Here is a 14,103-nt window from a genome sequence, read left to right as displayed (position 1 = left end):
CATACACTTACTAGTTGTGTTACTTTAGGCAGGTCACTTAATCCTGTTTGCCTACGTTTCCTAGTTTGTAAAATGGGCTGGAGAAGTAAACTACCCAGGTCTTGCCAAGAAAACCCTAAATGAGGTCATAAAGAGTCAGACATAAATGAAATGAGAGTGCAATAATATTGAACAAAATAGCATAATGGAAATAAAAAATATTAGATAATAATAGTGTCAGAATAAGTTGAAACTAGGTAGAAATGATAAGGACAAAAATACAAAAATTTTAGAAGGTATTTTGGAAAATGAAGAGGATAAATGAAGGAATATAACTTGAATTATGGCTTGAGTCAATAAAGAAAAAGCAATAACAACTTATTTTGCTCTTCTACCTACTAAAGAAAATGATTTAGAGAGTCAAAAGATAAGACAAAAATGGTAAATAAGAAGTAGAAACCCAAGATAAAAAACAGATCAAAAGAGAACACTTAGCTATCTCAGATAAATTAAAGTTACTACACCTAAAGAAATTCTATCCTAGATACTAATAGAGCCGGAAGGTATAACTCTTGGAAGGTGTTCAACCATTGTCAATGATATTTGGAAGATACAAAAACATACTAATGTGGTTTTGTTGAAGCTCTGAATTAGTACAACCATTCTAGAAAATATTTAGGAAATTTAAGTGGCTAATATGTGCTTACCCTCTGACCCAGGGATTCCACTGCTAAGCATATGCCCCAAGGAAATAATTGACAAAAATAAAGGCTACACATGCCAAAATATGTGTAGGAAACAAAGTAGAAACCTATCAATAGGGTAATGGCTAAACAAATTTTGGTATTTAGATATATCAGCACTTAACACAGTGTCTAAACATAGTAAACATTTAATAGATGTTCTTTCTATCTATCTATTAATATGGCATATTACTATGTCATAAAATGATGTCTATGATGAGAATGGAGAAATATTTGAAAATTTAAGCTGATAAAATATGAAGTAAGCAGACATAAGAAAATTATATGCACAGTAACTACATCAATGTGAGTGAAAAATAATCACAAAAAAGTTAAATTTGAATGTTGCAAAATTATAAAAAAATAAGTTTGGCTTAAAAAAAAGAAATACCCTTTTCTCTTTTTCAAAAGTGGTAAGGGGGCAGAGTTACCTTAAGTGAGTGGAAGATTATATATATTTTCATCTATTTTACATACATTGGTTTTATTGATTTGATTCTTTTATTCCTCTATTTCTTTTTTTCTTATAAGAGATGTTTATAGGAGAGAAGACATACAAGAAGAAACCTAGGTGATGTAAAATCAAACATCTATAAAAATCTAATTTAAAAAAAGAAAGATCATGGAGAGTGGAAAAGTTGACTTAGAATTGGAGAAGGCCTAATGTCTCAATTTTTAAAAATGGAAGAAATTGGAATCTATTAACTATGGGCCAGTGAGTTTAACTTTGAGGCAAAATTCCAGAACAAATTATTAAAGAATTGGTTTGTGAAGAGCTAGAAAGGAAATGTGTGATTACTTAAAGCCCAACTACCAATCCTACTTCATCTCAAATGGGTCATGCTCATTTTCATTTTCTTTTTTAAAATTATTACCTTATAGTAGTGGTGCTCAAACTTTTTGTTTTTAGTATCTCTTTATGTTCTCAATGATTATTGTAGACCCTTTTCCAAATAGTTTTTGTTCCTAAAGTCTATTTGATATTTGTCATATTAGATATTTATTTATTGATATTTATCATATTAGATATTAAAACATCTTAATGTTATGGAAATTGTTTTAACCTCAGAGATCCCCTAAAAGTATCTTAGAGAACCTTTAGAGCACAAATGATATAATGTATATACACATATATACAAATCTATTGCTATTGTTTAATCACATAAGAGTCCACATAAGTCACATAAGAGTTCTTTCATTTTCCAATTTAATTTTCATAGCTCTGTGGAAATCAAATAAATCCCCATCCATTTCTCACAAATCCAAAGGACAGAACTAGAAACTAGGAAGAAATCAGGGAGTCAGATTTAGGCTTGATGGAAAGAAAACCTTCCCAACAATTAGAACAATCTGAAAATGGAATGGGCTGCCCTAGGAAACAGTAAGGAAAGGAGTCTTTCCAATAAAGGATAGATGACCACTTATTGAGTGTGTTGTAGATGGATTTTTGTCAAAGTCTGAGTCAAAAACTAGGTGATTTTTAAGGTCCTTTCAACTTTGAGAATCTGATTTTTCACTGTGTGCATTCTTTCTTGTGAATTCACTGATTATATATATTTAAAAGCTAGATACAGGGCTGCTGCTTTAGAGTGGACAACTTTGGAACTTGGAGGCAGCATCTGAAACCTATATTTTATACTAATAAAAAGTCTTTTTTCCCTAGTGTTAGGTTTTAGCCTTCTTGGTGCAGTTAGGTGGCAAAGTGATTAGAGCACCTGGTCCCCAATTAGGAAGTCCTGAGTTCAGATGATTATCTCAAACATTGACTAGTTGTGTGATCCTGAGAAAGTCATTTAACCTATTTACTTCAGTTTCCTCATCTGTAAAATGAGATGGAGAAAGAAATGCAAATCAATCTAGTATCTTTTTCAAGAAAACCCTAAATAGTCATGAAAAATCAGATACAATTGAACAACAGCAACTGGAAATTTGAGACTGGAGTGAAAAAGGTTAAGGGGAAAAGAGTGGAGAGATAGAATAGAGTTCCACATGACACAGATTTAATGACCACACAGATGGAGAATGGCTTGTTTTTCTTCTAGTACATGCTGAATAACACACCTAAAGGATAACCTGATTCTTTAAAAAATTTTTTTCCTGTTACTGTTTTTTGTTAACACATTCTCTTATTACCCGATCATTATAATCACATTCATCATTGTTGTCGTCCTCCTCCTCCTTTTCTTCCTCCTCCTCCTTCTCTTTCTCTTCTCCTTCTTCTTTTCCTCTTCTCCTTCTTCTCTTTTTCTCTTCTTCTCCTTCTTCTTCTCCTTCTCCTCCTTCTTCGTCTCCTTCTCCTCCTTCTTCTCCTTCTCCTCCTTTTCCTCCCTCTATCTCTCTCCTTCTCCTTCTCCCTCCCCCTCCCTCTCTCTTTTTCTCTTCTTCTTCTTCTTCTTCTTCTTCTTCTTCTTCTTCTTCTTCTTCTTCTTCTTCTTCTTCTTCTTCTTCTTCTTCTTCTTCTTCTTCTTCTTCTTCTTCTTCTTCTTCTTCTCTGGTCTGTCTGCAAATTTTAATATGTAATTGAATTAAATTCAGCAAATACTGTGTATTTTGTACAAAACATTTTGATAGACCTTGAGAATTTTAATATATTATAAAATCTACCATTATAGATTAGACTATAGAAACGACTCTATTTTATGCAAACTGATTATAATTGTTCTGGAGCTAATAAGCTCCCCCTCTGAAACTTTAGACCTACTAACTCTGAGTTGATTTAGAAAATTTCTATGGCAATATGACTGGATATAATTACACAGTGAACAAAGTATTTTTGGGTTTCCTAGAAGAGATGTCTTGATGAGTTTTTCTCAGCATAACAGCCCATAATTTTCAGTACAAATAGCTGTGGCACACTGAATTGTTATTTATATATTATAAGCAATCAATCACCAAGTATTTATTATATGCTTGCTCTGTATTGGTCACTGTACTAAGTGCTTAGGATACATATCTAATAATAAGAAATTTCTGTATAATATTGTTTAATTGAGAACTGCTTCTCCCTCTTGGTGAATCTCATCTCCTGAGGGTAACTTATTTTGTACCTAATTCTTCCCTTTGAGCAGGACTTTTTCTCTAGTCATAGACTCTACCTGGAGGCAGAGTTTCCTTGAACCTTTCCTGAATATAATAGAAGAGCACTTAGTGCAGTAAGTGCAACTCTACTTCCTTAGTCTTCTCTTCCATCACTACCATGCTGTCAGCTCATCTGTCATTAGACAGATAAAATAAATTAAATATCTAAAATATTTAAAATTCATTTTGATGTCTGTTTGGAGTAAGTTTAATAACATGCCATGAATCAAAATCTCTTTGCTTTGTCTCAAGCTATAGAAATCACAACGCTTGAAATGGGAGAGTCACCTTCTCTCTGTGTCCCAAGGCTTATGAGCGTACTCCTTTAATTTTTAGCTCTAAGGACTCACAAAACAGAAACTAGAGAAAAACACCAGCACCTACTTAAGAGAAATATGTTTCTTTTGAAAATGCATCACTAATAACATGCAAAAAAGTGAAGAAATGCTTAAGAGAATGAAGAATTGGAGGAGGGAAAGGAAAAGAAAGAAATTTATCTCTCCCTTGAGAAAACAAGGACAGAAAGAAAATAGAGCACTAGAATGGGGATCACCAACTCTGTGCCCACCATGACATGAATGGCTCCCTGTATCAGCTTTGTCAGCTTTAGATCATTTAGATCAGATTTTAAACTCTGGGCTGCAACCACATGTGGGGTCATATAATTGAATGTTGGGAGTCATGGAAAATTTGGCAACAGTAAAATGTATCAAATGTTACACCAATATTTAATTTTTTATTTAAAAATAAATAAGCACATCCATTTCATTGGTCTGCAAATTTGCTTTCATCTTTAATAAATGGTAAAATTATACCTATACCAAAGAATTGTTTTAAAATAAATTTCTTTATTATTTATTATCAGGAAATGCTTGGTTTATATATGTTTTGTGTTTAATTTCCTTGCTCCTAATATTTATGATATTACTTCCAAATCTTTGGAAACAATTATTTAAAACTACTAATGTAATAAAAAATACTTCTGAAAATTCAGAAAATAATGATTATCTGGGTTGTAGTAAGGAAGAACTACATTGCTTTATACATTTGCACACATGCAAAAATAAATTCAATGCTGGGTTGTTACCTGAGTGATTACAAGGTGAATAGATTTCTTTTGGAAGGAATATGCACCTGAAAGACTAATTTTAAGTTAAGGAAGTACATTGAGCTTGGCAGAGGACATTGTGAAAAGCAAAGTCTTAATTTTTTCTAAACAAAGCAGTGCTTGTTGGAAAGCATGCTTTATTACTTGTGAATTCTATATATATGCAGAGTTGTTCATCAGTTCACCATTGCGTTTTGTGTGCTTGAGGAGTCCTTTTGTTTGGAAAAAATCAAGTACTAGAAAAAATGTAGAAGTCTCTCTGCATGTTATGGAGATAGAAGAATCTACATATGCTATTGGACTTAATTTTTTTTTTTTTTTTTTTTGGCAATCTAGCATTTTGTATCTGTTTGTAGGCAGTACATGTGTGTCTAGATTTCATGCAAATACAGTGACAGGGTGCACAGTATCTATGAAGCCATGTGGCTCTTTGAACATGGACTTTTAAAATGGAAAATGTTATTGAATTTATGAAATAAGTTAGTCCTGCTTTGTAGTTGATACTAATGACCCTTTTGTTCCTGGGTGCAATTCTGGCTTTAGTGATTTGAGTCCTCCATGAATGCTCATGGCAAATGAGATCAGCCAGAGCGTCCCAACTTTCCTTAGAATGCTTTCTAATGGCAGTTTTCATTTGCCAGTCTGTGACCTAGTTTCAAGGCAGAGATATGCCATGACATTTTACCTAGCTATATAAGAAAAAAACCAGTTCTGCTTGCTGATGATTTTTTTTCGGCAATTATTTGGCTATAACAAATATTGCTTTAATAAAGCAAAAACCAGGATCTTGATTCTTGATCCTTAAGTCCAGTGGTATATTTTTTAGAAAGTGCTTATTTTCTTCACCATAGTTCTGCATAGAGATGTAGCTTGATTTACATAGTAAATACTTTTGAAAAGTTTTGTGCCAAAGGAATCTATATATATATATAATATCAATGGATGCAGGTTTCATTGTGGAGAATGAAGAAGACAAGCACAATATAAATGAAATAATTAGCTCATTTTTTGTCCATAAGATACACATGGTTCCACTGCTATAGGAAGTTTATATTAAGCAGAAAGTTAGAAATACAATCACAATGTCTCTGAGACCCTAGTAAGGGAAAATTCCCAACATTTGGGCAGAGGTCTGAATCTGTGCCTTAATTTAAATTTATATTTATTGCTGACTAAATCCTAGCTTCTTTGTGGTTGAAATGAAGTTCAGGTTATCAGAAACATTAGGGTGATGTTATAGGCAGAGTTCATTAGAGTGTCTCTCAATGAAAGAATGGACTTATTCTTGGAATTTCTCTTACTCCTAGAAGAGGATATTATACCTTTGGGGGCTTCAGCTCTCTTTAACTTTTCCCATAGCTCAGTCCTGCTATATCTTTCTCCTTTTACCACCCATTATTGTGCTGCCAATTCTTCCTCTCAATTTATATCAAACCTGTCAACACTTTCTCTCTTCAGTTATTGACTTTATGTCCCAGTGGGAATGTCACTGGATTCACACTCAGTGTTGCCAAACACTCAAATGCCTAGGTCCTAGGACATTTGGTTTGCTAATTTACAGAAAATCCAGAGGGACCAAATCTCCTCAACTAAGTCAAATATATTTCTTGTGCAATATCACTCAAATCCATCTAATGGATCTCAAGGACTTCTAAAGTGATCCAGAACTTTCTCATTTAATCTAAAGTCTTTGATTAATGATTCATTATGGATGTTCACACTCCTCATTCAATTAAGAAATCCTGTCTCTATGAAATTATTAGGGTAGGGATATAGTATATCCTTCATATATTTTTTTAAAAGCAGCATGTTCTATTGGAAAGAGAACTCAATGTAAAGTTAGAAGAATTTGTGGACTTGGGTTTTGAGCCATGTAGCTGTCACTTATTAGGTGCATGACTTTGGACAAGTCACTTACCTCTCTTTACCTCAATTTCACCAAGTATAAAAAGGGGATAATAGTACATATACGGTCTACCTGCTCTGTGGACACAGTATTATTCCATACATCATAAAATATCCATTTCACTATTTAACTTGATCTAAAAACATGAATACAGTGACTGTTTGGCTGACTGGATAGAGACCTGGACTCTGTGAAGAAGAACAGAATTCAGGGCTCACCCTAGATATTTCACTTAATCTCTCAGTACCCTAGGCATTCTGCTAAGTAAATTGCTTGTCAGTCTGAACTGCTTGAGCTAGTTTCTTTACTGAGAGTCCCTGTATTGGCTTAATTATTAGTCCTGAGTAGCCTCCCTCCCTGACTGCCACAAAACAAACAAAAAGAGAAACCTGTCCTTGAACACATATAATTTTCCTTCTAGTCTTAGACTCAAGGCAGGGAGGGTGCTTTAATGGTAATAATTCAACCCAATACTTTCCTAAGGCAGAAAATTGGATTAAATGAGAATTTAGTTTTCCCTGGAAACCTGTTTTATTGTTGTTGTTGTTTTCTTTCTTTCTTTTTTTTTTTTTTTTAACCTCCTCATGGAGGAAAACCTTTGGTTCTTAAAGGTTAATCCAGCAGAGCACAATTTCTGGCATGTTCTACTACAATTTAAAAACTTGTAAAGTACTTATTAGGCCCTAAGATTGACCTCTGACAACCAGCCCCTCAAAAAGACTCATTGCAAAAGATTTGGCCAACAGTGATTACCCTTAACCCCAACAATTCATAAAATCATCTATTTCCTCTAAAAGTGAAGGACTTACAAGTCTGTGCCAGGGAATGGAATAGGCACACTAATGAAATCACAAACATTTTGAAGTAGTGAAATAATAAGGCAGATAGAAAGTTTCTTTTTCCCAATGGAAGGGAGAGAGCAAGACTTTTTTTTTGCTAATTTGCTAAGAAAATCAAAAATTTAAAAAGAAAATAATATTAAAACATAAACCTCTAAAGAAGAATGAATACTATACTGGCTTCTCCTTGTCTATAACTGTTCTTGTACTATCACCAATACTTTCAATAGGATAATATCTGAGAATTTAAAAACTTAATTCTCCTTAAAAATATAAATACTGATAGTTTTGTACTATTAAACATGAGCATAGTATTTTCATAACTGATTAGTAATAACTTCAAAATTAAAATTTGCTTGTTTTGATCAGTATTTGATTGATATTAATTTTTGCCTTCTTACACTGAGGGGGGAAATATGAATAAAAAGGTAAATGTAGTTTAGAGATATTTAGAAGTATATATCATATTTTAAAATAGCATATGCCATCTTATTTCCTTACTGCCAGTTTTAATCCCTTATTATCTTAACTAATTTTGTTCATGCCTTTTCATAATAATTATTTCTTATTATATTTTCCTTTAGAATACTCTGCCTTAAAAAATGAAAATTTAGTCAAAATCCTTAAGACTGCATCCAGTGGTATTTGCAACTTGCCTCTCCACCAAAAGGAGAGAGGTATAAGCTCTGGGTCCAAGATTGATCATTGATATCCATCTATATGTGGGAGGCTTTTAATGTTGGTTATCTATATTGATCATGAAATATTGTCATATTAGTCATTAAGTAGTCTAATTCTTTAACATCAAATTTATGAAATATCTGTGCTTTAAAACATGGATACAGTTTTTACATACTGTAAAAAAAAAAAGGAAAAGTAAAGCATTCTTATTTCAAAAATCATGCAAAAACAGGTGATGAGCTGGATTTGGCCCACAGGCCATAGTTTGCCAACCCCTGTTTTAAAATGTGGAGTACTTTCTGCTTTTAGTAAATCTCTAGTTATGTTAATTTTGATTCATCACATCTGGTCCCATCCCTTCATAGTTTGCTGAGATGATTGGATAGAAATCTAATCATCTGTTTTTCCTACATCAGCTTGCCATTTTCTGTTTCCAATTAGTAACATACTTTAATGTAGATAGAATGTAGCAAGTTCAATATAAGTGAGGAACAAGAATAGTGTTCCCAGCATAACCTTCATTGAGGTTGATATTCAGTAGTAGCTCTGGGCATTTTGTTTTATGATATTCATTTAAGTGTAATTGACCTACTGTGTGCTTATTACTCTAGCAATCTGAATGTGCCTTAAGAGGTCATTTCTTAATTATCCAAATATACTGAATGTGTAATACATTCAGTTAGAGTAATTCCAGTGAATTACCTGAAATCTCAGCATGTCTGAGAAATATTAAAAACTTAGAAAGGCTGAGCATTCTTGGATGGGAACCCTACATCTTTATCACAACAAAAATACTGTGAGAATTAGTTCACCCTAAGAAAAATTATTAAAATGGCCAAATTTGTACATCTCCATTTTTTTTTTACCCCAAGTACTTAGTGTTCTCTGGCAAATCAGACAAAAAACCATCCCATCTCTTTTCTCTCTAGAATTTTTTCCTTTTTCTTTGCTTTTGTTCCCTCATAATCTTGTTCTATGTTAAATGATAGCCAATCCGATAAACATGTCTATTTAAAGAAGTACCAATGATAGTACCCTTCTCAGATAATTGTGCTAAGAGCCCTGCATTTGAAGTCAGAAGACTGTGGTTCTGCTACTTATTACCGATTTGACCATGGCTGATTACTGATCTATACTTAACATTCATGTTTTAAATTTCTCATGTATAAATTGAAGCAGTTGAACTGGATCACCTCTAAGATCTAGAAATTGAAAATATGTGGTCATTCCCAGCATGGGAACTTCAGGCTTCAGAGAAGACTTTAGAGTAGGGAGTGTCCTGGAGGCAGAGACTGTTAGCTTTCCTGAAATGATGCTCTTTGCTGACACTGACTGAGGCCCCAATCCACCTAGTGATCTTTTGAATAAAATAACAGTAGCTGACATTTGTGTACGGCTTTAGAATGTACAAATGCATTTTGCATTCATTTCTCTTGATCTTCACAACAGCCTTAAGAAAGAAATACTACTGTTCTCATTATTCCTATTTTTTAAACTGAAACTCACAAGGGTTGTCATTTTTTAAAAAAAATGTTTTATTGATGTTATTTTTTCTTTAAAATATCATTTATATTCTAAAGATGCTTCTCTACCCCATACATGGAACACCCTATTATGCATTCATCTTGTAATAGATAAGTATAGTAAAGCAATATAACACATTAGCCATACATGAAAATATATTTAAATGGAGATTAAAATCTAAGTTTCTTTGAACATCAAAACCTAGTGCTCTAAGACAAAAGTGATGTAGAAGATGAAAGCAAGGACAATTGCTGAGGATAATTACAAAAGAGCAACACAGTATGTAAGATTAGTATGAGAGTTGGGGGTGGGGTGGGATAAATTAAAAATGAATTGAAGTTAGGAATGCTGGCTATGGACCCCTAACTCTCCCCCCCCCAAAAAAAAAGGTTTATTTCATGCTATGTTGTAGCCCGGAGTAAAATCTTAGATGCAATGGGAATATTTATGGAATGGAAAGGATAGAAAAAAAGAGTAGCTAATAGGGAAATGAAATCTAAAATAAATAAGAAGACAATATGATAATACATAGCTACTCTTGATACATTCAAGTCACTAGGCCTAATAAATTGCCTCTTAAAATACTGAAAAAAGTTGTGGATGTGACTGATAACACACTGTCAGTAATTTTTGAAATGTAAAAAAAAAAAAATAGAAGTGGTATCACAAGCCTGAAGAAAGACAAATAACATAAAAAAGAATAAAAGTATAGTCTAAGATGTATAGCTTGGTGAAATTCCAGAACATATAGTTAAGTGAATGGTTCTTGAGTACTTAAAAATCAAGGTGGCTTCACTGCAGATAGTCATGACGTGGTGTTTTGGAAGGAGCATTGCCTCTCAGATCAGTGTTGAAGTCTCACTTCTGTTATTTTTATCAAATCTCCTTAGACAGGTTGCTTAATCTGTTTTGGCCTCAGTTTCCACATCTGTAAAGGCAAAGCATTGTACTACGACTTATACAATTTAAATTTATGACTAATCTTATTCCTTTATTTGACAAGTAAGCTAGATGACTAGACCATGATGTATTTAGATGTCAGCAGAGAATCTGACAATGTCTCGTAAGCTCTCATTTTAAATTTAGTGAGAAGATACAGGCTAGGTGATAGTATAGTTAGGTAAAGTCAATTGTGGCTAAGTGACCAAGCCTCACAGGTAGTCATTAATGTTTTGTTTTTTGTTTTTTGTTTTTTTACCCTGAAAGCATATGATTAATGTAGTGGCCCAATGATCTTTTTTTGGCCCTTTGCTAATTAGCATTTTCATCAAAGGCTTGGATAAAGGAACAGAAGGTACATTTTTCAAATATTAATTATGACATTTAACTGAAAAGATAAGTTCATGACTAAGGGTCCAAAGAGAGCTTTATAGGTTAGAACATTGAATAAGATAATAATAATAACTCACTTTTAGACAGTGCTTTAATATATACAAAGTGTCTTATCTTACTTGTTTCTCACAACAGTGGGGGTCCCCACCATAAGAATATTTTAGAGGGGATTCTTGAGGTACAGTACAAGTTGGGTTAAATGATCTATCTTCTTCCCAGTTTTGAGATTTTGTGATCCTCACAGAAAAGTAATTTGTATGACTTTAGAAATGATACCATAAAAAACCATGCAAGAACATTTATATTTTAGATAGTGTAAAATATTTGGGAGTCTATCTGCCAAGGCAAAATCAGGGATCGTATGAACACAATTACAAAATACTTTCCACACAAATAAAGTCAATTCTAATCAATTGGAAAAATGTTAAGTGCTCATGGGTAGGCCGAGCTAATATAACAAAAATGTCAATACTACCTAAATCTACTTTTTCAGTCCCATACCAATCAAACTCCCAAGAAATTATTTTACAGATCTAGAAAAAATAATAATGGTTCATTTGGAAAAAAAAAAAAAAAGGTCAAGAATTTCAAGGGAATTAATGAAAAAATGCAAATGAAGGTGGCCTAGCTGTATCAGACCTAATACTATATTATAAAACAATGGTCATCAAAAGCATTTGGTACTGGTTAAGAAATAGAGTAGTTGATTAAGAAATAGAATAAGTTAGATTCACAAGACAGAGTAGTCAATGACTATATTAATCTAGTGTTTGACAAACCCAAAGAACCCCAACTTTTGGTATAAGAACTCATTATTTGACAAAAACTACTGGGAAAATTGGAAATTAGTATGGAAGAAAGTAGACATTGAACCACACCTAACACACTATTCCAAGATAAAATCGAAATGAGTTCATAATTTAGACATAAAGTATAATATTATAAGCAAATTAGAAGAACAAAGGATAGTTTACCTCTCAGATCTTTGGAGAAAGAAGGAATTTGTGGCCAACAAAGAAATAGAATACATTATTGAATACAAAATGGACAATTTCGATTATATTTATTAAAAAAAAGTTTTTGCATAAACAAAACTAATGCAGACAAGATTAGAAGGATAGCAATAAAATGGGGGAATTTTTTACATTCAAGGGTTCTGATAAAAGCCTCATTTCTAAAATATGTAGATAATTGATTGAAATTTATAAGGATTCAAGCCATTCACCAATTGAGAAATGGCCAAAGGATATGAACAAACAATTTCAGATAAAGAAATTGAAACCATTTGTAGTCATATGAAAAGGTGCTCTAAATCACTATTGATCAGAGAAATACAAATTAAGAAAATTCTAAAGTACCACTACACAAGTCTCAGATTGGCTAAGATGACAGGAAAAGATAATGATGAATATTAGGGGATATTGGAAAACTGAGATACTTATACATTTTTGGTGGAGTTGTGAATGGATCTACCATTCTGGAGAGCAATTTAGAACTATGTCTAAAGGACCTTCAAATTGCATATCCTTGATCCAGCAGTATCTCTACTGGGCTTCTATCTCAAAGAGATTTTGAAGGAGGGAAAGGGACCTACATGTGCGAAAATGTTTGTAGCAGCCCTGTTTGTAATGGCAAGAAACTGGAAATTGAGTGGATGCTCATCAGTTGGAGAATGGCTGAACAAGTTATGGTATGTGAATTTTATGGAATATTATTATTCTAAAAAAAATGATCAGCAGGATGATTTCAGAGAGGCCTGGAGAGACTTGCATGAGATGATACTAAGTGAAATAAGCAGAACCAGGAGATCATTATACATGACAACAGCAAGATTATATGATAATCAATTCTGATGGATTTGGCTCTTTTTAATAATGATATGATTCAAGATAGTTCGAATGGTTTTGTGATGAAGAGGGCCATCTCCACCCACAGAGAGGACTGAGGTAACTGAATATGGATCTCAACATTGTATTTTCACTCTTTTTGTTGTTGTTTGCTTGTTTTCTTTCTCATTTTTCCCTTTTTGGTCTGATTTTTTTTTTTTTATGTAGCATGATAATTGTGCAAATATGTATAGAAGAATTGTACACGTTAACATATATTGGATTACTTGCTTTCTGGGGAAGTGGTGGGGGAAAGGGAGGGAAAAAAATTGGAACACAAGGTTTTGCAAGGGTGAATGTTAATTATCTATGTATATAGTTTGAAACTAAGAAGCTTTAATAATAATAAAAAAAGAATATTCATATTTAAAATTAGCCCACTTTTAATGTTTCGGCACTTATCTACTGTTTAGCATATTAAGAATTGTTACAGCTATGTTTCATATCATATATGGACAATAGGCTTTTTTTTGTTGCTGAGCATCAAAGAGAAAAATAAAAGCTTTTTACCTATACTACTAATATAATCCTTTGGAAATACTGAGATACCATGATGGATAGAGTATTGGATCTAAGGTCACAGACACTTCCTCAGACACTATATGTGACATTGGCCCCTTTACTTAACCTCCATTCATCTCAGTTCCCTAAATGAGTGATAATAACACCTACCTTCTAAGGTTGTTCTGAAGCTCAAATGAGGTAATATTATTTAAGTGGTAGTTATTATTATTGTTGTTTTTTAATAGAAGAGGATCTCATTTAAAGCATTTTTATCAGCAAGGTTTTTGAAAAGAAGATGACTTGGGAAGTCCCTATGTAAATCTCTTCTACTTTTCCCTTGCTTTCCATGAATTTTGCACCATATTCTTTGGGATTATTATCTCTATGAAAAAAAAAAAAGACTAAAAAATCTGAGACCAAAAGACATCATACATAAATAACATCACAAATTTAATGCTAAAAGGGACCTTACAGGTTATCAAGTCCAACTCCTTTATTTTGCCAGTGAGGAAACTGAGGACTA

General features: G+C 32.9%; 1 protein-coding gene and 1 long non-coding RNA gene across 11 annotated transcripts in view; one reads left to right on the top strand and one right to left on the bottom strand.

Annotated features, from left to right (window-relative positions):
• RAPGEF4 (Rap guanine nucleotide exchange factor 4) overlaps nt 1-14,103 on the top strand; it is a 329,401-nt gene that overhangs the window by 150,441 nt on the left and 164,857 nt on the right. The gene's annotated exons all lie outside the window — the stretch shown is intronic.
• LOC127557797 (uncharacterized) overlaps nt 3,192-14,103 on the bottom strand; it is a 121,885-nt gene continuing 110,973 nt past the window's right edge. The window contains exon 3 of the long non-coding RNA XR_007952629.1: nt 3,192-3,222. This is a non-coding gene — a long non-coding RNA (uncharacterized LOC127557797). The remainder of the gene's footprint in view (nt 3,223-14,103) is intronic.

This window comes from Antechinus flavipes, chromosome 3 (genome assembly GCF_016432865.1).
Source record: "Antechinus flavipes isolate AdamAnt ecotype Samford, QLD, Australia chromosome 3, AdamAnt_v2, whole genome shotgun sequence".
NCBI classification, from domain to species: domain Eukaryota; kingdom Metazoa; phylum Chordata; class Mammalia; order Dasyuromorphia; family Dasyuridae; genus Antechinus; species Antechinus flavipes.
This window is presented reverse-complemented; position numbering and strand designations above follow the sequence as displayed.